The 26,766-nt window shown below is 37.5% G+C and overlaps 1 long non-coding RNA gene across 1 annotated transcript; it reads right to left on the bottom strand.

Annotated features, from left to right (window-relative positions):
• Positions 1-21,173, bottom strand: LOC116444782. The gene is made up of 3 exons (XR_004240487.1): positions 21,162-21,173; positions 19,377-19,380; positions 1-1,347 (listed from the first exon to the last, which is right to left on the bottom strand). It is a non-coding gene; the product is annotated as an uncharacterized LOC116444782 (long non-coding RNA).
• Positions 21,174-26,766: the final 5,593 nt, after the last annotated feature.

The raw sequence follows: 26,766 nt of genomic DNA, 5'->3' as shown, positions 1-26,766 counted from the left end.
TAGCAATATTAAATGAACAGTCAAGCTGTGACTTAGTTTGAGTGACTGTTAACAAAAACCATCTTCTTGGTGACAAGGGTCTATGAACCACACCTGATGAGAAGAAAAAGCCCTATCCCAGTTACGTTTGTTTCTCTTGCAAGGAGTTTATTTCAGCTACCATTCTGCAACAGTACAAACTACAACTTTTTTAGGATTACCTGAAGAATCAGAGATATCACTACACTTCACAGGCTTTCCAGCATTTAACTATGTCCAAGATCACTTGTTACTTGTGTAATATTGAAACGAAGACAAATGACCAGCTTGCTCTGACTCTGTCACCCTCTCCTGAGACCGAAAACCCCCTATGCAATTGTTGCTTTCTAAAACAATCTATATGCTACTTTATAGATAAATGCAATATAAAATACTCACTTTTGCTATCAAAGAGTGGGAGGTGCTGGTACATAACAGAGGTAATAAAACGTGAAAAACTGGAACAATCAAAAGATTTCTAATGATAAGGTAACACAAACCTGTAATTTCTGTTGATTGAACTGTAAAAGCTGAGCACTAAATACTCATATTTCTCCAGCTAATTAAATTGGATGAACATAGGTTTCACAATTGAAACCAGGTATTTAAATTAAATTTTAGAACATTTTAATTATAATGGTTGAAAGGATTTACAAAGGACCTGGTAAGAGGTCTGTTATGCAGATAAGGGCTCTCAAGTTTTGTAATAAAGACTATATCCTCAAAAGAAGTTTATCTTATTTTAATGGTTAGATACGTAAATATTACCAATTCAGTTTACTTACTTATTAAATATTCTTCTGTCTTCTCAGAGAGCTAAAAGATCTAACACAGTTAAAAGCATAAACTGAAAAACACATAATGACCTTAGGAAAACCCCACATAATTAGCAGCTTACTTGCACCTAATTTTTTTCCCCACTTCCTGTCTTATTTTCAGTCTGACCCTGAGCACAATATATTAAGTTGCTCTTAAGATTAAATTTTCTTGGGCTGTGCACAGCATTTCATATTGTTAACCATTTCTAGCTTTATATAGGTAATTTCCTTGTAAGCATAGTCTTAATGAACCAGAAATGAATGGTCTTCTTTGAACTCCCTTTGTAAGATACCAGACTAGTTATCTTTCTTTCCTTTGAGAACTTTTACACCATGAGCATAAAATTAATACTTGCCTTCACCTATTTTCCTTCTGAAACTTGGTTCCTTTCTTCTTTTTCAGAGCTTGACTGCAAACCAAGGTGTGCCTCCAGCAGCTCACACCTTGTGGGTTTGGAGACAGGGAAAGTGGTTGGGAAGTCTCAGAAGAGATTCTTTTAAAGCCAGTCGACTGTATGAGAGAGAATAAACAGATCCTGAGAAGAGAATGAAGTGTCCACAGAAAGTATTTAACATCCCCCAAAAAGTGCTTAACGTACATGTCTCTCTCTCAGCCTTAGTCCCTACCAAAAAAGCCAAACGAAACTATAACTATCAACAAGATATGAAGGAATACATACACTAATTATTTCACTCAGTGTATGCTCCAAGCCCCAACTTTCCTACCACCTGCAGATTTTGATTTACAAAGACCTTTACGGTTACTATCTTGGTTTCCTTAGAAACCACCTTAGATTCATTCTCATGTTTTATAAAAATAAGGCCAAATCACCTGAGGTTTTTTTTGAGCCTGGATGTGGTCTCTGAAGGTACTGGTGGCAGAGCTGTTTTGATGGACAGCCCTTACATCAGGTAAGTTTTTTTTTTTTTTCTAGGTGGATTGATCTTAATGATGGTTTGAGCATGCTTTGACATAAAGCTATCTTTATAATTGGGTTTTACCTAATCAGGCTGTTCATAGAATAGATGAAGTTCAATTTGTTTGACAAATGCTGGTACTTTGTACATATTTATATTGGTCCATTTGCCCCAGAGTAACTAATGGATTTAGCAATTAATCTATTTTTATCTTGATGAGTCTTTATATTTTATTTCAGTGTTGTTGATTCTTTTCATTAAATAAAAGGATATTTGATATGACGAGGTTCAAGTGTCAAGGCCTACAATATTTGGCATATTTGTAAATAACCTGAAAAAAAAGAAAAGAAGTGACCAACTGTGCCAATGCTAATAAACTGTAACACAAGACTCTGTGGAACTACTGGTGTATTCATGATACCGAGACAATAAAATGACAGATGACAACCAGTGTCCAGAGACAAAAATGAAATCTGTGGAATTACTGTTCTAGTGAAGGACTGTGCACTGAGAAAAGATATTTAGCGGTTTCATTTTTCCATTCTATAACAAGATCAATTTGTTGCTGGGTGATATTTAACAAAGCAAAACATAGCATTTACAAGGAGTGGGATAGAAAATGTTATTATGGTCAAAATACTGTGCATTACTTTGCAATTACTGCTCATCTTGGACCCATAAGCATACTGTTCCTGGAATGATAGAACTAGAAAAGGTATGGAGGGAGATGATGGAGGTGAATTAAAGATGCGGAGAGATTACATACTGTGGAGAAATATTCAGGGATCTTCAGTCTAGAAGATAAATGACTAAAGAAGGTATGCTAGAAATCTATACATCATGAGTAATATAGAGAGAATGATTAGAAACAATTGTTTATTTTAATTTGAGAAAGAAGGTTACGAACTGAAATTATCATACAGCAGAATCACAGCAGCATAAGTACTCCACACTGTGCACAGATAAGCTGCAGTGATACCCAGTTGCAAAGTGTTGCAACTCTGACACAGACACTGCAGATGATAAATAAATATGTGTTCGAAACACCAGTAAGGCCAAGTTGTTTAAGGAAAATCATTTAAAACTCTAAAAACACAAGGCAACCACGTCCACCTCAGGAAATACAGACTGCTCAAAGCTGGGAGGACATAGTGGGAAGCATCTCTGGCTGTGTTCCTTGTTTGTATATTTTCTTTAGGTATCTCTATCGGTCAGCAGCAAAGAAAGGATGTAGAATCCCTTGAACCTTTCATCTAAACACAATGTCCAATCTGATGGTCATACACTCACGTTAATGTTATGCTCTGTTGTGTGTGACTTTAAGGCTAGTTATTGTTCTTTCCTTCCCTTCTTTAAAAAGTAGACAATCTGTGTGAATTTCACAACATGATTTTAAAGAAAATGGAGTAACTTCAATTTTTTGTTTTGTCTTGTGTGTTTTTATTTCTTACAACAAAGATTCTGGTTTTACTCTATGATTTTTCTCTATGATTACTACTCAGACAGATGCTAGTTTGCTCTGGCAGGAAAAAAAAAGACACATTTATGTGTCATCTATTTTGTCTAAAACCTGCTAAATTAATTGAGAACTACCATCACTGAAGCAGAAAATAAGGTTGGATTTGAGTAATGAATGATGCCTGGCTAATGATACTAAACACCATTAGAGCAAGAGAGACACTTTTTTCTCAACATAGGCTGATTTGGGAGGGGGTTGGAGTTGGCAGGAGGATGCAAGACTAAGTGAGAAGAATATGTTATTCACTGCAGAGAGCAAACACAAATTTGAAAAAGAAGTTAGAAAGCAAGAAAATCAAAGAAGGTCAGAGGTAGAAAATAAAGAAGAACAAAACTAGGTGAAAATTGGGAATTTGACACAAATCTTTGGCATTGTGAAAAACAGCATTATGCTAGCTATGTTTTCTGTCTCTCAATTTTCATGCATTTAGCCTGTATGTTGACCACAGGATCCTGGTCAAAATCCCAGTCTACAGAGTGGGACAACATCTGAAAGTGAATGCTAAGCATCCTTATTTTTCCTTATCATTCACTAGATGGTGGGCAAATCTTGCATATAGTTCTCACTGGAAGTTTTGGAATAAACGTAAAATAACACAACTGACTTTTTCAAGTGTCTTGTATACCTACAACAGGTGTTTCAGTTGGACAAAATTATTCTTTGCTGTGATGAGATACAACCTTTTTCAACTGTCCTATGTGGTGTGACTGAGATGACAAAAATGAAGTATTCAAGTTTGCTTAACTTCTGTACACCACCCTTTCAATTTTTAAAATTTTATGTCACTCATTTCATGCTTTTCTGAATCTAAAAGGGTGGTGGAAAGATCAATTGCATGTTTGACAAATTAACTTCTTTTATGACATTATTTTTTTTCTTTTTTTTTCCTTGAAGTGTCTTGTCTTTAAAAGCAGACTTGAATTGCCATATCCAGAATGAAGTGATCTAGAAGCTGATGTGAAATAAAAAATATTTTTATTCCTAATTAGTGTCAGAAAAAACTTTAAAAAGTAGTGTCTGTTACTGTATTCCTCCTGACTTCCCTCCCCCAAGGAGGCACCGAAAACTGTGTGGGCTTTTATTATGTAGGACCAATATTGTTTTCAGTACCTTGTGCATATAATGAGTCAGTACAACAGATGTCTTTCATTTCAAACATGATGCAGTCACAGCACAGAAATGTTTGAGTACTTGCTCCCTCTTTGGCTTAAAATTAAGTGGCTATTTTTCAGTCTCATTAGTTCGCTTAGCTCTACAGAGACTGAGAAAACTGCAAAATGCTACTTGGGTGACTGTAACCGAGTTGACCTTGCTCTTACTGCTGTTCTGGAGATGGAATGGTCCTTTGCACTTCAGCAGAGAGAGCCTCACAGGACTCCTTCCCTGTGATCTCTTGATTAACTCGGCTGTATATTTGGGTGCAAGATGGAGATTGTGGAATGGGGTAGGAAGACCACAGATTTGTTAAGACAGCAGTTCATGACTTGTGTTGATTTGATTTAAATCCTGTTCACACTAATGGGCTAGGTAGCTGCAGCACTATTATGTTAAATTTATAACCCATGTTATATTTGTGCATAGGACAGGACTAAATATACTAATTCTTAGCTTTTAAGTGTTCTTGCTTTGAGTTAGATAAATATTTTAAATATTGAAAATATCAAAAAAATGTAAATTATTGTTTTAATATTAGAGATGTTTCTTCTAACTTCCATGGACTTTAATCTAGAATTACAAATGTAACCACTATAGAAATTACTTATATTTATATCTGTAAGAATAATGAGATTAAGACAACTATCACAACTTTGACTGACATAACGCTTAAGTGCTTGACCCATCATATAATTTTCCTCCCTTATCTACAGAACAGAAGAAGACAATGTAAATACCTAATAACTAATATACTGCTTTATAAACCTCCAAGAAAGCAAACAAAAGGAATGCACATTTGGCATTTTGCTGAAGCAAACAGCACCAATGCCAAAATGACATGAGGTTTGGGAACCATTAGGCTCATATATAAGGATTGATAAGAATTTAACTACTCAAAAGAAGTGAAACATGGCTTTACATGTATAGCTTACCTTGACTTTCCAGGGTAATGAATCTAATTATTTTTTCCTGAGGATGTTTTCACTTTAGGACAACCTTCCAGTTTTTTTCCTTTTCCTTTGTATCACAAAAATTTTAGATATGCTTCTGTCTAGTAATACTTTACTAATCTAACTCAACACCAGAAAATGGGAAAGCAACCTTGTGTATTTCTCGCTTTATTTGTTCATATTTTATTGTGAACAGGACAGGAGGTGTTGAAAAACACTGATATGACAATGAGTTATCATTCAAAACAGGAGTGTATTATTGGCTTGGGAAAGCAGTCTTGGATGACAGGATGTCTGTTCTCTTTAGGTCCAAAATTAAGCTGTTGTCAAAAAGTTAATAAAGCCCACAGGAATTTTTGAAGCAGAATTGTTTGTGCTTTGTAAAGTCCTTTATATACCAAATGCTCATTAAGATAAAATGATAGCACCTGCAACTCGCTGAACATAATTTACATTTTTACTTCATATATTTCTTGTTTGGTTTCAGTTTCATCCTAATTAAAATGTGGGCCAATATCCATGAGTATGGGCTGGAAGGGCAGTGATGCAGAGCAATGAGCTGGAGGCCACTGATGCATGGCATGAAGCTGGGGGCACCGATGTGAGACATAAGTAAGACAGTTTTATGGAGTAGCCTAGAGAGGCTCCAGGGAGAAATGATATGTGAGAAAATGTTACTGAAGTCCTGCAGTCAGAAAATTACTAGAAGAAGACAGATGGATGGGATGACCGATAAAGGACAGAAATCTGTAAAATGGCTGATTTGAGAGAACTGGTAGGCTGAGTGCATCAGAAAAAAAAAAACAAAAACATAGAAGCCCAGTGGAACAAAAGGCAAGTGCTAGGAATCACTGAAATAGGGAACAGGCAAGCTTTCCAAAAGCTTGATTATCAGAGCACAGTTATTCCTTTGACTGAGAGGGTCAGCCAAAACAAACTTTGAAACTTAAATATCACTCACGGTAGGCAAGAGGTCGAAATAAGCGTCCTGTGTCAGGTCAGAAATGACAGACCTCAGAGGAAGAACTGCACCCTTATCTCCATAAGCGGCTGCAGTGTGCTCAGCCATGGCTCTCCTGGCCGTGTAGGTGGCAGACCTCACTCTGTTGCGCACAAGTGAAGGTGAACCGGGTGGCCCTGGGAAGCGCTTGCTGGCTGTGAGGGAAGCTCGCTGTCCGAGCAGATCTGTGCGTTGTGTGGCGGAGCCCTACTCTTTGGAGGTCATGGTGCTGCAGAGCACACGGTGCCAAGTACCCTTCTGCTTTCAGTTCAGTGTCCATGCCAAGAAACTGAATAAATTAGCCTGTGAGGAGCTGCATGCTGCTGCAGCTACTCTGCAGTGAGTGCCTGGACTATTTCATTTGCATATAGCTTCACTTACATGTAGTTCAGGTATGACTACCTAGCACTGAAAGCTATTGCATATATTTACTTACGAAAGAATAATAGTGGCATTTTAGTTACATCCTGTATTTTTTTGTATCAGCCGAAACTGTATTCAGAACTCAGAAAACCGATAAGAGGTTAATATTCATTCCAGCATATTGCTACAGGTAGATTCTTAACTGAGTAACTGCATGAGCTTTTTCTATTATCCTACCAATTTTCCTGTGCTTGTCCCATTATTAGAGTTTATGCTTGAAATTAGCTTGTTATGCCTTAGGAAAATATTCCTCTGTATTTGTAAAGTATTTATCAGTTTTGAGGATGTTTCTTTGATGATAATTTTTAAATCCTGTAATGTCAGAAAATAATAATGGGAAAAACCCCCACAAAACCCAGACTAAATAATGGTGAAAACAATTTGGAACATATACTCTAAATCAGTATTTGTCTCTCATTTCCTGATTCTGTTCTCAGAACCATATCCATTAAATATTTTATAAAATTTACTTCATGTCAAATTTTTAATTTTTGGCTTTGGATTATGGTATATATTAAAAATTTCTAGTTAAACACATAAAATTTCTAAAAGCCAAAGGTTCCTGCTCTGTAAAAGAATGAATGAAAGTTAGTGAGGAGCTTAGTATTTTCATATTACATGTGACTTCTCTTTCCCTCTAATGTGTGTATGCATGTTTTCTTTAATACTGGTATTTATGGTATGTTGGGAAATAAACCAGAGGCTAGAGCTTTTCCTTGATTAACAGTGTTCTGGAAAGGGCTCTGAGAGAGGCTGAAATTGAATTAGGATCCAAACTTATAATTCAATGCTATGATAATCTATAAAAAAAGAAACACTGTTAAATCAACAGGAAATGAAAAAGACTGTAGTTAGCCAGGCAACCATCACTCAGCACAGAAGCTAAGTGATCCTTGAACTGGATGAATCAATCCAGACTGCCAAGGTCAATGGTTGCCATACTCGAGGAAATATGAACACATGTAGTAGGAGCCTTGCAATAAAATGAGCCATGCTGCCATCTTTTGTTAATAGCAGCTTTATCTGATTAAAGGGCTGAAGGCAGCCCTTGTATCAGCAAATTTGCACTAGCATTTGGAGCAAATTGACTGACAAGAGATGATCCAAGGAAGAGTTATGAAGTAGCAATGCTGCAGTACAGTCATACACTATTAAGCTGAGCATAGAGGTACTGCAGACAGTAGATTTTAGTATCTCCCTACAGATGAAAGGGTTTTAAATAGCTGTGTTTAGTATAAAAGGGTTTTGTATGCTACTTTTTTTTCAGATGGAGAAGGCACAAAGCTGAGAAACAAAAACATGAACTTGGACTTTTAAATACTTTTCCAGCAGCACCTGAATAGAAATACTCTTCTTTTCACTCTAGTGCATTTTTATCTCTCATAACTTATAGCCTCTTTTGCCTTTCAGCCTCAATCAGTTCTCTCACTCTCACATCTATTTCACAAAATAGGATTTGCATAATGAACAATTTTGCGGAGATTCAAAACATAAATTAGGTTTTTCTGACACTGCAGTGAAAGAAATTTGAAAAGATTTGATCTTTGTGACTGTTAGAGTCAGCAGGGGTGAAAGTTGTGTAGAAAGCATAGCAATCATACTTATCATTCGGACCTGCATATTTTCTCGTTGATCATTCTCAGTGCATCATGCAGATGGAAGACCAATCTCAAACATGAGCATAATAATTCAGCCTTTTCAGTTACAGAATAAGACCTTAACACTGACTTCACTCATTTCTGTACTCAAATAAAGTTCATTACTGAAACACCTAGTTGTGATAATAAGCACTGATAGGAATTATATTAATGTCTTTAGCAAATAAGAACTCTCCTTGATTGAAATTCTGGACTCTGTCATGGTTATATGAAAGAGGATGGAAGAGACACTGCTTCAAGGACCACAGAATCACAGAACCACAGAATCACCAGGTTGGAAGAAACCTTCAAGATCACTGAGTCCAACCCATGCCCTAACACCACCACAATTAAAGCATGGCAATGAGTGCCACATCCAATCTTTTTTTTAAACACATGCAGGGATGGTGACTCCACCACCTCCCCGGGCAGACAGTTCCAGAACTTTATCACTCTTTCAGTAAAAACTTTTTCCTAACATCCAACCTAAATTTCCCTTGGTGCAGTTTAAGACTGTGTCCTCTTGTTCTGTCAGGTGTTGCCTGGAAAAAGAGACCAACCCCTGACTACAACCTGACTACAAGTTGTAGAGAGTGATAAGGTCACCTCTGAGTCTTCTTTTCTCCAGGCTAAACAACCCCAGCTCCCTCAGTCGTTCTATTAATTTTCTCTGTTTCTTTTCTTTTCTTTGCCTCTGTTTCACGAGTTCTTGTACTCAGAGTTCAGATTGAAATGCAGGAGACACAGAGTTTATCTTCTAATTGATGTTTATTAACTCTTCCCTATGGCATAGCTGCACAGATTGTGCTAAGTTAACAAGGTGGAAATGGGCCCGAGTTCTAACTTCCAAGGCCTTTTAAAGTCCAATCCACCCAACTATTGAATGACAACTAATTTATTTTTACTTATAACCCAGTAACTATTCATTTGTGATCCACATTGCGGGCTTTTTGAACCAATACCAAAACAATACCTGAACACCCATATTTGTGAAGAAGAAGGAGGAAAGAAGAAGAACAAACCCACACCCAAAATCCTCCATCTTGTTACTAAATCCCATAAACCTAATTTTTCTACATCTCTACGTATTCCACCCAGTGACATAAAAAATTTATTTTTAATTACACAGCAACAATCTCAGTGTTATCACACAATTTTCCCAAGGCCTCAGGTCAAATGCAGTGTGCTTTTGAGGACCATTGCCTGTCAGCACTGAAAGACTGAAATTCTCTGAACCCAGGGTTCCAACATCGTTCCTCATAGGGCTTGTGTTCCAAGCCCTTCACCAGCCTTGTTGCCCTCCATTGGACACGTTTAAGCATCTCAGTATCCTTCCTGAACTGAGGGGCCCAGAACTGGGCTCAAGGTGTGGCCTCACCAGTGCCGAGTACAGGGGAAGAATGACTTCCCTGGTCCTGCTGGCCACACTATTCCTGATAGAGGCCAGGATGCCATTGGCCTTCTTGGCCACCTGGGCACTCTGCTGGCTCATGTTCAGTTGGCTGTTGACCAGCACCCCCACATCCCTTTCTGCCTGGGCACTGTCCAGCCACACTGTCCCCAGCCTGTAACGTTGCAGGGGGTATTGCAGCCAAAATGCAGGACTCAGCACTTGGGACTTCTTAAACTTAGTCTTATTGGACTCTGCCCATCTATTGAACTGTTCTAGGTCTCCTTACAGAGACCTCCTACCTTCCAACAGATCGACACACACTCCCAGCTTAGTGTCATCTGCAAATTTACTGACAGTAGGCTCAATACCCTCAGCCATATAGTGATAAGAAACTGCAAGGAAGCAGATGAAATGGAAATTGTTCCACCCTGAATGCCAGCACCTGCTATTGCTTAAAAATAAAAGCAATTGCAGCACACTTCAGAGTGCTTTTTCAGTAGCATTTTCATATGTGAATGTGTGCATCTCTGAAGGCTAGGACAAGGAGACAAGACTTGCAAGAGACACCAGTGAGTTAGTGAAGATTGTAGTGTGGCTCTGAGAAGAGAGGGAACATTTGAACTTAATGCTGGCTAAAAGGGAGTTGAAATTTCCGAAAAAAATCTTGTCCTATTGTATTCCTTTTACAATTAGTAAACTGCTTCAGGTTCTCTGCAAGTAAATAGGAATGTGAAACAGATATACTGAATACTATTTTTCCCTTTGCAGACATACAGCTTGCAAGGCTTAGGACTTCAGACAATAAGTGAAAAAGGGATATGCTAATTGAGTAACTTTCCATTGATGAGCACTGATGAGCAAGTTCTCCTAACAAAACCAAGAGAATGTGAAACAGTAACATCTTTTTTGGAGGCTTTATAGTGATCTTAAACATCATGAGACCTGTGGTCCAGAGAAGCCTGCATAACCTCTGAAATACTGCTTTATAATATACAGTGTAGGCATAAGTTGTGAGATGGTCTGCTCAAGAATTGGCAGAGTAAACACCCCCATGGGACTCAGTTATCAACACCAGCTGTAGGTCGTAGGTTAGCCTTGCTGTAGTAAGTTAGGTGACCTGCTGGCCCAACTAGTAGGCATAATGGGCAGCTTTTCAAATGGAAACTCATGACTGCATGTGCAAAAAAATGGGAAAACTTGGTGGGGCTTTTTCAGGTTTCTTTAGAGATTATGAGAAACACGTAAGCTTTAGATGCCATCAGAGGCTAAACACTACCTGTTTAGCAATGACTGAGAGAATCTGGGAAGTCACTTATCCCAGAAATAAAACTTGTCACAACCAGATTTTTTACCAGCCCTAAATAAGAAAAGGAGCAACTCTGTACTTCAACCAAACATTATAATTAGAGCCAACCATTAATCTACATTGCATGAGCAGTAATATAAATGAAGATATGATACATATACCCCTAATCAGGCTGCCGCAGGATAGAAGTTTGTCAGCCTGTCAGGTTGGTGGTGACTGTGAATGCTACTGTACAGATGCTATGTGTCACCTGATAAGCCAAGTGACTGCACTGAAGGCGTGCACAGAATGGGTTTCCCAAGTGCTTTAGTGCATGTTGAGATTAGGAGGCCTTGGTGAAAACACTATGTCTCCTTACCCCTTAGGAAAACTGAAGAGTGGTTCCTAAGGTATAATTTTAGCTGCATTAATAGCTTTGACAGAGGGCGTTTCTTATGTTGGTTGGACTGAAATCTTTCTAGCTGTTCACAGATTTCTTGGCAAAATAAATTACTGTGTATCCCTTTAACTGTCCTGTCTCTTTATCCTTTAAGATCTTTCTCTAACCTATGGTCTCCAGTGAGGCACTTTAAATATTTCTGGTGTAGCTGCTTTGGATCTACAGGACTGCTTAACAACATGCAGATGGTTCTCAGAATGATTAACACATCTACATTGCCACTGTAGCTCAAGTAGCAGGCAGCAGCATTTCCTGAGATATTGGCTCCAAAGGTTGGCTGTGGCCTTCTTCTGGCGCAGTTTTCTTTGTAATGAGAATGCAAAAATTAACAAAACCAACTTCATCTCTTCACATTTGTCCATTGGATACCTATTTCACAGTGGTGGCTTTCTTTATTATTGTCAGAGAATTGTCTTTTCATATGAAAATGTGCAGCTAAGCACCCATGTTTCTGCTTCAGTGAAAAGCTTCACATTTAATCTCTTTCACCACCAACATGAAGAGATTACATTTTGAAGATCTTGTGGAACAGGACGCTAACTCACTCACTCAGTTACCTTTATGTCTTTGATAGTTCTGGAATGTCTGTCAGCCCACCTGTCAAGCCCCTGGTATCCAGCAAACAGCACAAGTTTGACATAGCTTTTCTATAATGAATTACTTGAGAAAGCATAATCTTAACTGATATGTTGCATAAAAGGACTAAGAAAAACCAGCAAAAGTGAGAAAGGTGCTAAATTAACCACAAAAAATCCCCAAAACAGGCTATGTGGGTCGCAAAGGGAATTTTGTTTAGGGCTGTAGACACTAAACAAGATGTGGGTAGGTAAACGGAAATAGATTTATCAAGAAATTATTTCTATTGTGCATGCTTCATATTTTTCTCTTGCTAACAAGTTCAGAACTGAAATCTTCATTGTATATGCAACAAAGTGGTATATTTGTGATATATATTAGTCAAGGTCTTCTTCTTTCTGCCAGTATCTTGAGTTTTTTTCACATCCTGAATTCTTAAAAACAATGTGAAAGTGGAAGAAAAATATTTACATATTAAATTTACGGATTGTGCTTAAAATTGTGGTCTGTTCCAAATAGTCTTATCATAAAGTTCTTTGAAAGTGATCAGCATTGAGAGATTTTAGGGACAATGATTGCAAATTTAATCAAAGGAAGAAATATAATGCTGGAAAAACAACTTTGGAGTGGATAGAAGTCACTGTGACCTTGATTGAAAAGTGAAATTTGTAGGCAGTAGATGTTCCATGTGAAAGAAGATCCAGTTACCACTTTAAAATGTACAAATCTTCCCTGTCCCTGGAAAGAATTGAGCCAGCCTACTGACTATTTTCTGTTATTTAAATAAATGTCAGATATATTATATCCAAGTAAAAATATCTGTCTGCAGGCAGGAGAAATTGCCTTTTCACCATGAAAAGACTAATATGTTTGATTATGGATGGGTATGGTTAATTAACGTAGTCACAGTCCAAAGCAGTAGTATTTTAAGCACTTTATTAAAGTCTGAAATTTGAAATACTACACAAAGTTGTTTGGAATGGAAATATCTTTACATCATTTTTAACATCTGATGTTTAAGATAAAGTTATTAAAATGACATGTAAGTGATAATTAATTATAACAGACCAACATAACACACTGGAATTTTTTATGCTCTCTGGGAAGATATATATGTTCATCATTGCTCTTTTCATGAACAGAAACAGGAGCAAAAATAGAAAGTTACACTGACAATTTTTTTTGAACACAGGCCAAGGAAATTTAAAATTACCCGAGAGAAAACAAGGCTTAACACAAATAAAATAATTAAGCATGCTCATTACTGATATAGGGCCCATAATTAAGCTTATTTATATTTGACTTAAGGCCTGTAGTTAAGCATACTCATAACTGGCTTTTACGCCAGTGGAAATTGGATCAGGCTCTTAGGAAACACTAATGGTTCTGTCACACCAGGGTGCTTAAGGGCTGTCTCCTAATTCAAAATTACCTGTTTTCTAAGAGAGGTGGAGCTGTCTTCAGCCCTCCCAACCTGCATGGATGGGGCTGTGAGAAAGCTCTCTGTGCATGGCTGAGGATTGCTGGGCTGGGACGGACCCAGCTGCAGGATAGCCCAGGTGCAGGGGCTGCCATCCTGGCTTCTCCTGCCAATCTCAGGGCTTTCTCATGCACCTTCAGACAAAACCTGGAAAGCTGGAGTAAGTCACAGATTCAGGCATGAATCTGGCTCCAAAAATAAACCACTAGGAGCATAACTTTCCAAAGAAACTAGCCAAGAGAGCTACATAGGTGGCCTAATTCCTCAAAAGACTGAAACATTCAACCTTCAGGTATTTGGCTGGATACCCAAACTGCTTGAAAATGGGCTATATTCTATTTAAGTATCAGCATTACAGACTGTTGTCTCAGTTTCCCAAAGATGGCTTTTCAAATATCTGGCACTCAGATGCCCTTACTCATCACAGCACTGAGTGTTCTGTAAGCATAGTTACAAAAGAAGCTATCAATTGTATATCTGCCCATAACCTCCTGTATTCTCAGTTCTTCTACTTTGCCTCTATGTGACACTTTATAATCACATTTTTACATTAATTTTTATAGCTATTTTAATGAATATAGAAAATGCCCCCTATAACTGTCACTACTTTTGTGCTGTACATAGAATAATAGTTATTTGTCTAGTAAAAAAGCACTGCCATATTTTAAAGAATCGTCCTGAGCATGTTTGTGCCAAATATTTATTTCTGAAAAATGTAAATGTGTCATCCATGCTGTTTAGTCGTGTAACTTTACAGCCTGTTTCAATCTGTATATATCCCCACTGATCACTCCTACTACATCTGCTTTAGTGAACTAATATAATAAAAAATATTATCCAAACTATTCATCTGGTCTCCTCTTCTTTGCTCCTTCCCTCTTCAGCAGGACTGATAGCTCTAACCAGTAAATTCAAATGGTTCATTTTATGACTTATTGCTGTGAGAACAGGGATCTACTGAAAGCACTCCAAAGTGTTTAACATGTGTTTTGGAATAAAGATTGCAATCACTGAAGGAGTGTACAAGGAGAACAGATTTATAAAATGTTAGAGGCCTAATTAGATGGAGGGGTACTGTGAAACTTCTCCTTTTCAGATGCATTAAAGTATTAGGTGATTTGCCCATATATTTGACAGAGTGACTTTTATATTGCATCTTTCGTGAAATGCCAAATCCCATTCTCCATGGCCACACACAGAATCTTCAAATATTCCTGGGGGTAAGACATTTCTTGGTTTGAGAAATAAGTGCAAATTCTGCAGTGCAAGTGTTAACAGGTAGGATCACCCAGGATTGCCCTGGGGAAGGCCTTTTCATCACCTCACACCAAACTTGCTTTTCTGCTTTATGTCCTCAGGGTAAATGTGAAATTCTGGTCTTTTCCCCCTCCACTCTTTTTCAGGGGGATACTATTTTGAAATCTCTGTATGAACAGCAGAGGAAAAAAGGCCTTATCTTAGAAGGAAGAAAAATTGTATTGACTTTGAAAATGGAGAGGAGCATTGTCCAGAGGAGCAAACAGCAGACTTGAGAAAATCCCAAATGCTTTCTCCTCTAATGCATATACAGATACAAAGCAATCAAACAAAAATGAGATTGTGCAGCTAATAAAATCAATCAGGCCAGGCTGGCTAGAGCCATTTCCAGATGGCCATGGAGAGTTCCTCATCACTTCTGAATGGTTACTGACGAATATGTACCAGCACTTGATATCTCTTGGGAAGCTATTTAATTTATGTCCCAATCATCTGTCTAACTCCCGGGTGGCTGTTTATCTTGTATCAGTATGTTTTTTCAATCATTAAAAGATTCCTTACTTGTTTGCCTAGTTTTTCCTATGTTTCCTCCTTCTTTGCAGATTGTTTATCTCCAGTTTTCTCACTCTAGGAGAGCATGTGCGTAATTTGTTTGTCAATAATAAATAATGAACACATTTTATTATGTGTTACTAATGTTTTGGTGTAGAACAGAAGTAAAAATCTTATAAAACTGCAAATTCACTGAATGTGTATAAATACCAGTGGGCATCTGGCATATATATTTCTATCTTTTATTTCATTCTGTACTTCCATATTTATATTTTTCTCTTCCTTTAGTTACAAGTAAACAGCATATATATATATATATATTTACATAATTCAGTACATAAATTGCATGTTGGGTATATTTGAACTTTTTCTGGGTAGAGACAAGACATATCTGGTTATTTCAAAAAATCAAGGAATGGCTAAAGCTTTTGCCTTTAACACCAAATGGCAGTCATTTGATATACTCTAACATTGCACTGTGTTCCTGACTCTCAGCCTGAAAAAAATAATCGTTGTTCCTCTATTCATAAGTGCACTGAATACCTTCTGATTTCTTCCTTTTAAAGCCTGTCTTCAGTGATGACTTGAACTTATCTATCTGTCTCTGTTAAGTGTCTTATGGGATCAACCCTGTTACTTTTATTCACTTACTTTTGTTCACTTATGATAGTGCCTTGCTTTCACCTGTGATTTCCTTGAGGTAGTTGTACAGATTATTCTGTAACCCTGTGAGTATGTTGCAGTTCTCTTTCTGCCCAGGTCCTGTGACACAAACGGATCGGACAGGAGTATACAGGGGCTTCTTCAGGTCAGTCAGGGAGCAGTGCAGCAAAATTTGTAACAGAAGCAAGACTGATAAATTGTCAAACATAAGCAGAGATACCAGACACTGTCCCACAGGGTTTAGCATGAAGGCTGGAATGGTACAAAATACCAGTGTCATCAATTATGTGATTCTGTATTAGGGACAGGAGAATCCTTCTGAAAACATGCCAAGCACTTTATTTTGATGTCTTACTCTTTGACCCCCCAGTTGCTTTGTAGGCTGAAATCCTTTTCTGATTTATGATGTATGTATGCACAGGATTTTTATCTCCATTTCTCCTTGTTTCAGCACTGTCCTTGTCTTTAATGTTAGTGCTTGATGTTCTCTTCTTGATGCACAAAGACAAATCAGTCTTCTCCCTTTTGTTGTACATTTTGGGTTGCTGGACAAACCCAGCCTCCTAACGTGCCTTAGTGAGACAGGCCATACAGTCCCTTAATCATTCTTACGTGCCTGTACCAATTCCAATCCGAATACCTCTTTTGTGGTAACGATTCTGCACAGTGTTCACTGAACGCTTACTGGCTTTCTGCACAATAGGCTGAAGATTTCCTAGGCTTACTTGAAAACAGCTTAATGGCTGCATTTTAAACTTCCACTTTTCACAAGCACTACATTGATGAATTATACACATAATGAGATCAAAACAAGGACCAATTTATTTTATTCAGTCATCACAGTCCACTATCTCCAGGCTAATTGCAGAAATCAACATTATTTTATTCTCCCAGTGTGAGGCCTTGCATTCTGACTCTTTCTGTTCTATTCTATTCTCCTACTCTGTACCTTTCACCCCATTTTAATTTCAGCTTTAAGGTGATGCTTATGTTCTTTCTGTACAGTCTATCCTCTGTTCATAATACCTCTCTGCTTCATTCTGTCAACTGATTTTGTTAGGACACATCTATATTTTGCAGGAGAAATGTCTCCCAACCCTGTGATTTCAGTAGTGTTTTTTCAGATTACTTCCTTACATATTTTACCTCACCTCTGAAGAGAAATTCATTGCTTGTCAGTAACCTGTCTGGCAGAAAATGATTGTCCTACTCAAAGGGAACAAAGCGTTGAAGCCATAATGATACACCACAGGCGATGACAACCCAAGTCTTCCACATCAGGTTTGGTTGGGAACCTCCTTAGGACCAAGTTATATGGCAGGTGTTTTCTTCATCCAGCATCTACCCTCAAAGTCATTCCTTACATGAGTCTGTACCAATATAGCAGCCTGGTCTGGCTGGTTTTCAAGCACCTCTCAAAGGGACAGCTACCTGTGATATGCCAACAGCCATTCCCTCATGTCCGTAGCATTTAAACCAGCAGCTAGGGTTCATTTGTGTGGGTGGACAAGTAAGATCTGATTTCCTTGTGTCACACGGGAAGTTCTGGGTGGGTCTTGCCTCTCCAGGTCTCACATTTATCTGAGATCCTGATTGTGTTTCTCCACATCAGTGTTAGAGAGCGGAAAAAAGAATTATTTTGGATCAACTCTTTATTTTGGATCACAACTCTTTGGTGATCTTAGGCAGACTTTCAGTGGAAATAAAATCATTTTACTTTATGCATCAGGGATAGTGTAAGAATAACTGCACTCCTGTACATGTGAGGAAGTAGAAAAAAATAAACTGTCACATATTCTATATTTTTTATAATTTTTAAAATTTCGGTCTTTGTGGAGTCACATAGGGTAGAGGTATATTTTGATTGCTTGTTCCAAGTACAAATTCTGTAGGGCTCCAAGATTTCTGGGCTGGGCAGAAGCCTGGATTGGTTGTGTGTGGATGTTGTTATGACTAATACCCAAAGAATGACATAAGGAGGCTGCAGTAAATCATTTTTAAAGTAGAACAGTATGTCCAAGTTCTGTTCTTCTGTTTTCTTTAGAGAAGGATTATACTCAGTGAAAGATCCCTTGGGCAGGTGCTGGCACCTGCCTCCTCATGATATTTGATACAAAAAAGCTAAGCTCATTAATTAATTTTAATTCATTTGGAAACTCCCTAAACCAGGGCTGCTTGTGGCAGTAAGAAGAATGTGTAATGGGGTTAGCTGCCTTTAAAGGCATTGGTATTTTGAAAGCAAACTCCTATTTCAAAGATGCTCTATTTCTGTTTGCATCCTTATATTCTTTTACCAGTGAAAAGTAAATAAGAAATTAATCTTAAAAATCAATCCATATGTTGGCACAAAAGCAGTATCAAAAGTCAAACTAAGAGCTTAAATATGAACACCAGAGAGCCTGCTGCTTAACAAGGTGTGACAGCTAATCAGATTTGTAACAAGCAATAGATATGCAATGAAAGTAACACGAATCTGACAGTCTTTCACAAAATATGGCTCATCCTCAAGTGTTTTTCAATGCCTACTTTAGATATTCCTGTTCTCTGGTGCATGAAGTTAACCCTGAGCTAATTCACAGGTACTAGTACCTTTCCACTTCCTTCTATCAGATCATTTTCACTGGCTAGAGACAAGAGGCAAATTACAGTATCGCTGGACATCATGCACAATAACAGCCAGATCATGGCCACAAACTTCTACATTTGTTAAACATTGCATATCCAGCTGCAGGACTGAAAATGCATCTTCAGACATGAATTGCTCTTTGCTTAAAATCCAATGCAGTTTCTTAGTTGTGGTTTGTTTTTCTGCTCTGACAGCACAAGCTCTATTAATAATCTGTGTTCATACAGCCACTGGCAAACCAGGAAAGTAAGTGATGTGGTGGCACAGTAGAAACAAGAGCTTTTAATCACACCAGCAATGTTGTCTGGAGGGAAAAAGAGAAAGCCAGTGCTAAATGTGTAGACGAAGTAGAGAGAGACTGGAGCAAGCTCATGGAGAGTTTTATAATCAAGAAGTTCATTTTGCACTGGGTTCTGAAATTAATGAGCAGCCACTGGAGTTGCCTGACAATGGGGGTGATATGACTTAGTGTCCAGGGATCATAGAAGTTATTCTGAGCCAGACAAATTGAATTGTTCATTGTTTTCTCCCACTGAATAGTCTCATAATTCAAGTACTTAATCATAAAGAACAATCAAGTTCCCTCTCACTGACTTCAGCTTTCCTACCTTTCTCAGCTGGCTGATCATGCCTCAGATAATCAGACCTCTCTCATCTCAGACATATATACCTTATGGGTCCACTCTCTTTCTGTGCCTGTCTTCTCCTTTGTACTATAGTTCTATCTTCTCTCTCATTTTCCATCGTTGTTATTTGCTGACTTCTTTCACAGTTTTCTTGCAGTGATGGCATTGCTTACAGAAATAAAAGCAGAAAGACCACGACCTTATTTCTGCCCCCACCCATGCTATTGCTGTCTTGCACTGTTCTATCCTCATTCCTCTTTTTCACCTTGGGATGCTTTTCAATGGTGACTTGTTAGCTAGAGATGATCATCTGAACCTCAAATATCAGGACATCACAGATTTCACTGATCACATTTCTGTTTATGGTCTTGGGTCTTTTTTGGGTTGCATTTCCCAGCCACATCCCCTGTCATGGCAGTACTACTGATTTGATTGAAATCCTGCCTTATGCAATCAAATCAGATTTCTTTCCAGGATAATAGTGAGAGTTTTGGTCTCAACTTAGTCTGAGTTGTGACATTAAAAATAGAGTATGTAACAGTTACAGAATTGTACTGTAGTGCTGCCTGGTTGCTAGACTCTGATATGTAAAAGCATTTAAAAGAAAGTCTTGCAAAGTGAGGTGATAGTCATGATGAAGAACTAAAAATATCTTGGAAAAAGCAACTTCAAATGTCACTTTTTCAAGTCAAATTATTTTTTACAATAACCAATCAAACACAAGATATTGAGACATTAAAATAATTGTTTGTTTTCTTAAAGATGAAAGAAAAATGAGATAATAAAAAAAATTCAGAAGGCTTAGTAACATACAAGTCACCTGGATTTATCAACAAAAACAGAAGTGCATCTCTTTAGGGTTAAGGAAAAAAAAACCTATTCTGTTCCCACTGGGCATTAAAAATGATAAATCTTTGGCACAAGGAAGGGGTTTTTAAATTAAATTTTCTTTTCAACCTAAGGCTTTTTTGATTTATATGAACTAGCCCCAAGCAAGGGTCTTAATTATTTTTGATTTATTTCCTTCATTCCTGAGAAAGGTCTTTCAGCTTTTCTTTATTATTATTATTTCAGTTTTTCTTCTTCTTCTGTAGGCATATCTATGTTTTCTAGCTCTTAATTTTACTGCTAAGTTTTCATGTTTTCTTTTCCTCTTTGGTGAAACACTCTGCTGAAAGCCTTTGGGTCTTAAACAAAACTCAGCTTGCTTTCACAAACGTAATGTAAGGTTTGAGTCTTTTGATTTTAATTTCAATTTGTTAATTTGTTTCCCCATAACTTCTGCTATGTTGCTACAAATCAGATATCCTGTCCTACCCTAAAAAGTTATAAGTTTCCTGGGCATCAATATGGCCTCTTTTTCTTCTCAGCTGATACTTTTAGATAAAACATTCTATACAAACTTATGGACTTTTTACCCTAGTGCTAAAATGGGGTTTAGTCAATTTTTTCTCTTCTTTATGAGAAATAGTTCTGTTTTCCACTTACTATGTGTATAAATGGAAAAAAATGCCCTGGTGCACTTTCAGGATAATGATAGGAAAATATCCATGGCCAGCACAGCTCAGTAATTAAAGCATTCTCCAGGACTGCAAAGTCCTCAGTCAGAGAAAGAAGCTGAACCTTTCTCTCTTCAGATTCATTAAGCTATGGCTGTTGCTATATAACAGGGAAAGGCTGCTTTTTGCAAGAAGGTCTGTAGGTGCTTTTTGAGCCCTGCCAGGGTAGAGATTCTCCTCCTGGCAAAAGCATCCTCTTGGGTTGAGGTGTGAGCAGTACCTGGGGCTGCTCTACCCAAGGATGACCAGGCAGTTCTGCCAAAATGGAAAATTGTAATGGTGAGTGCCTTGCAAGGAAAAAGAAAGTACTGGGAGAATTTTGGACTTCTCAGAGTTTATTGAGCACGAGTTTTCTCTTTGATATGATATCAGGAGTTTAACTCGCCGCTGTACCCTCCATGCTAACTGAAGATCATGTTCAAATACCCAGCAGTTACTTTCCAACCAAACCATCAGAAATGAGTTTGCCTTCAATGGAGTTTGAGAAAGTCAGATTTGATATGACAGGAACTTAGAGCGTATGAAGTCCACAGGCCGAAACCAACCACAGAATTCAATGCAGCAGTAACAGTACACATTCAATGAATTTTTTTTTGTGTGTCAACAAGAAAGCATTCCCTGTATGTACAGAAACCTGTGGTCATAGCCAGTCAAGTACTTTGTGCATATCAAACACTGTAAGTGATTTTCTTTCCATGCGAAATTCAATGGTGACATTTTTTAATTGGAACAAATGCAAAATGGGTAATAATGGCATTGCTACATACCCTTGTAGGATCAAAAGAAGTTTTTTTTTTGATGCAACTGAATATTTGTTTCTATTATAATGCCTTAAATGCTGTAAGATGTGTTTTAACATAAAATATCCATTTAATATAGAAAAATTGCCCAGAAAGGAAAATAAAATTCCTTTCATATATTTCAGTGTTATAAAATAAATCCTAACATTATAAACTATGTTTTTCCTAAAGAAGTTTGTTTATTTTTTGCTTGTTTCAAAGTAAAAATATAAAATTAAAATCTAAAATTATTCATATATATGCAATCATTGTATAATTAATGATTAGGAGAATAATTTTTGAAGCAGAAGGCTAGTAAAGCATTACTGCACATTTTGATTCCTATTGCATGTCAAAGACCTCATTTAAGGCAAAACTTCCATTGCCTTTGCTAAAAACAGCTGTAATCTAGAAAAAGGGTTATGCAGAAGATGAATCCATCTTCAGACCTAACATGGGAAAGGTAAATATCCACTTACTGGTCTTCATAGGAAATCAGCATTTTGCAGCACTGTAAGTGCCTAAAAAAGCAAAGCAGCAAAAGAAGCAAAATTAAATGCAGAAGAACAGCCTTTTGCATGTTTTCGAAATTCCTCAAAATAGATTGGAAAATTTCAGACCCAAGGCCTAAAGTTAACTTCAAGTCTTACAAAATTGTGTTTAAGAATGTTTTGATGAATGTTGCTCAAAAGGTCATAGATATGTATGCTGTAATACTACTGCAACCCTAGTGAGAAGTAAAGACAGAAGTAAAATGCTAGCACACCTGAGACTGCAAGAAAAATTTAATCATTGTTTTAATATGACAGATTTATATCAAAGCGGATTAGGAGTTTCAGTTTTGGTACATGGGTTTTTTTGTTTGTGTTTTTTTGTTTGCTTGTTTTTTTCTTTCTCAGAAAAAAAACTTTTTAAAAATGGGCTTTGCACTATGAGAATTACAGGGGACATATCTGTTCTGACATGAAGCAAGGAAAAGACAGGGAGGACTAGGTAATCTTCAGTGTAGGACATGTAAACCACTAATTCCAGCATTCTGTGTCCATTCTCACCTCCATAGCCAGGGCTTACAAATTCACCAATTATTAATTCACTCCTTACCAGTGCAGCTGAATTGTCAAAGGTCACTTGCACTGTGGAAATGTTGCAGTTCTGGGATAAACTGAGAAAAAAGCCAGAAGCTATGAAAGTGTAGATGTTCTACAAGCCAAGGCAAAGCCGGGGTGATGATTCCTTTGTGTGAATTCAGAAAATACTTTTGACAATTGCATAGACTTTTTTTTTTCACTCTGATAAATTAATCTTTAGTGATCCAGGAAGGAAGCAGAAAAATGCATTGCCAGGATGACCTTTCTTGCCTTCTGTTCCTCCTTCTGCATATTTTCAATGTGGCCCTTTGAATTTCCACATAGAGGAAGGACTAAATTCAGAATTCAGGGCTTCCAGGGCAAGAACCCTCATGTTTCTTCCTGGAAAAAAAGAGTGTGGATAGGCAGAGGGCTGCAATATCTGTGCATGAAAATATATGAGCACAAGGCACTGAAGTTTAGTAGGGAAACACTCTGCTATTACATAAGTAAAAGCCTTTATATTAATTTGACACGTATCTACAGCCACTCTAAATTCCCTGCTGGTCCAACCACCAGTGCAGAGCTGGTTTAGTTTGCTCTTAGGATCCAGTGACACAAAGGGTATAAGAAATGCTATTTGTCAAAACCAGACATAAAAATGGAAGGTAATAAATCAGAGAAGAGGGTTTTGAGTGGTCTAAATGCTGTTGTCCCCGTTTCATCTCAGAACACCCTAGTGTAAACACAGCACCCAGAACTATTTTGTAACAGGCAACAAACAACAAAGTAAAATAGCTTTAGTAATGAGATTGAAAGAGGAAGAGAATTATACACAGAAACTTAACCTTACATCCTTGCAGATACTGGAACAAGACTTTTGCACAGCACTGGGTGGAATCCAGGTGGACAGCTACAGCGTGGCTGTGGAAAGGTTCACCCTTCCTTCCATAACTCTGCTCTTTAATGCAGCAAACACAACTATATATCTTGTCTGGACATAGGGATTTTATCTCTTAATGCCCACCAGAGCATACCCATCTACATGCATCTAACAACTGTATCCAGGAATGGCATGTATTCTGGATATTTCAGCACATTCCAGCACATTTTTTGTATGTATATACATATGGGATTTTACTATGGTCCCTCATGCTAACACATGGGCTTGTCAAGCGCTAAGTACAGGGCCCAGTAAAGCAGATAGGGGTTGCTCAAGACCACAGACTCCTTGAATGCAGTATCTTCTGCCAGAATTCCATTACAGAGGATCAGATCTATGAAATAGAAAAATGCATAGCCAAATCACATACAGCTGACAGGTGGGCAAGCTCTTGTTATTACAGCTGGATATTGATCAACATGGCATGGAAAAAGCTGGTCAGAAGTCAGGGAAATGCCAAGGTAATCAAAAGTGGGAGATATCTAGAGGACCCTGAGCTCACCCTTATGTTATGCAACCAAAAATACATAATTCATCCCATGTTCTTAAAGTAAGAAACTATCAGAGTGAGACATTAAGGCTAGTGACTAAAGAAGATAAAAACTAGCTACAGGTGAGCAAGCTCATGTTTTATATGAAAATGCAGAAACAGAAACCCTTACATATTTCAGCATTTTTACTACAAACAAATACACAGTTATATTGAACATGCTGAGCTGTCTGTGTTGAATTACCTTTGACCTCTTCTGATTACAATTCAAAGCGACAAATCTTGCCTAAATATAACTGGCACTTAGAATATGATAATAATTTTGCCTCAAACGAAAACTGTAGTATTGATTGCTGAGGATGTTTAGTAAGTCTTGAACTAGTCAAGGTTGGCAATATGATATTTTCTTAATTCAGGAGAGATAAATGGACCCAGAAAGTTCAGAAGTTTTTCACTATGTAATATTAAGCAGTTAAACATGGTTCGAGATTTTAGTTTGGGGCTTCTCTACTTAGTCCTGTGGAAAACATAAGGAAAAAAAGCTCAAACCCAAAATTGAGAAAAGTAATGTGCAGCATGAAAAGAAAGGAATAAAAGGAAATGTGGGGATTATGCAAAGCAAAGGTAATTCAAGCCTCTTTGCCACAGAGAGGTTACTTGACAAAGTTCTATCTTTCCTAAGCAAGCCACATGAGCAGGAAAGAAGAGGTAAATTTTAACCCTGAAACAACCTCGAGCACAGCAGTTACTTTTCTAATTTTGCCAAAATAGACAGAAAGACAAGTGTAGTAGTATAATAAATAATGAGGAAAAATTTATCTCTAAATATCAGAGTTTAAGGTGGTTTATGAGTCACAGGTAGATACTTAGTTGCCTCTTGCAGCCATTCTCCCAGGACCTGGTGCACTTCTTTTGCCTAAGGCATTTTTTGGCTGGTCTGGTTGGTCTTTCTTCAACTCACCATTCTCAGGCATTACAGAGGTAGACAGTTTATCTCCTTATATGCAGAAATAATTTTGAAGACAAGATTAAAAATGGCAGAAGAGGGAAATATGTACAGAGGGAAGTCACAGAAAAGGGGATCAAGGAGGAGGGAAACATTGCTGATTTGGTAACAAAGGTCAAAAGCATTCTGTTGCTCTGTACATCCTAATAGCCAAAGATCACCAACACAGGGCAGCCCTTGCAAACAAAGTAACAGTATATGAACTTCCTCCATGAGATTGTCCAGGAGTCATTTCACTTGGTTTGCCCTCAAAAGGGTAAATGGGGTAGAATGGACAGCTTTCTCACTGTCTGCTCACTAAGCTTAAATTTTAAAAGAGGGTTATTATCTATCGCTTTCTACTGTACCTGAGAGGATCTCAGTCTACACAGTAAGTCTCTCAGTTTGCATCCAATTGTCTTCTACTTTTCGTATTTTTGGCGGTTTTCATTTCTTTGCAAGCTACTGTAACATTTATTAAAGTTTCACCTGCTTCTACAAGTGGGTTCAGCATTGGTAACTTTTCAAGCTTGATGACTAGAAGAGTAGTAGGATGTTACAGTGTAATTACTTGAATAGGTCTGTTTGACTGGGCAGGTTGTGAACTGACTGTACTGAAGTTTCCTGAATGAAATGAGGTCATACTTGCCCTGATGACTTGCGTTCAGAACTCTGAATTACACATCTTCAGGTAGAGAAGAAGAAAAAAGGTAGAAAACAATTCTGCCAATTCATTTTTTGCCATATAGTTGTCTTTCCTTATATCCACATTGGGAATCAAGCTAAGAATCTCTAGAGAGCCAAAAAGCATGTTATTCACCCTCTTGCTCAAGCTCAGAAATTGCTTGGCCTAGTGAGTGACGTATTATCCAAGTTACAACTAGCATAATGTATAAATGAATAGATTTTTCTCCCTTAATTGCTGCATTTTCTGAAAAGAAAAAAAAATTATATCTGCTTCAGGTGTTATGGTGTTTCTTTGTCCTTTCAGAAGCCATTTTGGTGCCCTAGCAGACTTTTTTCCCCTGAAGACATAAATTTTGCTAAATTAGAGTTTTGTGTGGTCTTCAGTGAACTCATTTGAAACCTTTTGAATACTTTATGTATTAAAACAAAAGGATATATTTCATCTTATTAAAAGGACAAAAAATGTAGTTCTAGGGTAATTAATTAATTTTAACTTTGGAGATATTCATTCTGCCTCTGCAAAACAAAGGAAGGAATGCAAAAGTTTTATATTTTGTTCTTTCTTTTAACCTTAGATATTGTATGATTCTTGTCAGTATTTATCTCATTTTGCTTAAAGCAGATTGAAATTCTAATTTCTTTGTATTTCTGGGTCTTTTTTTTTCAACCTATAGCTGTGAGAATTACTCAGCTATCAGGTTGTGGTAGCACATTTTCTTCTATTAGTGTTATAATTAGCTCTGTAATTATTAGCCTGATTTTTGACCTATTTATTCTGTTTAAAATCTGTAAGGCAAAACCCTTCTGGCCGTGGCTCTTACCAAGAGAAATTCTTCAGGAGCCAAAAGTTAATTGGGCTAAACTTTATGGATGAAGAAAAGAAAGGGGAAAGAATAAAAA

The sequence above is a fragment of the Corvus moneduloides genome, chromosome 5 (genome assembly GCF_009650955.1).
Source record: "Corvus moneduloides isolate bCorMon1 chromosome 5, bCorMon1.pri, whole genome shotgun sequence".
NCBI classification, from domain to species: Eukaryota; Metazoa; Chordata; class Aves; order Passeriformes; family Corvidae; genus Corvus; species Corvus moneduloides.
The sequence above is the reverse complement of the archived record's forward strand: the minus strand, read 5'-3'. Positions and strand labels throughout refer to the sequence as shown.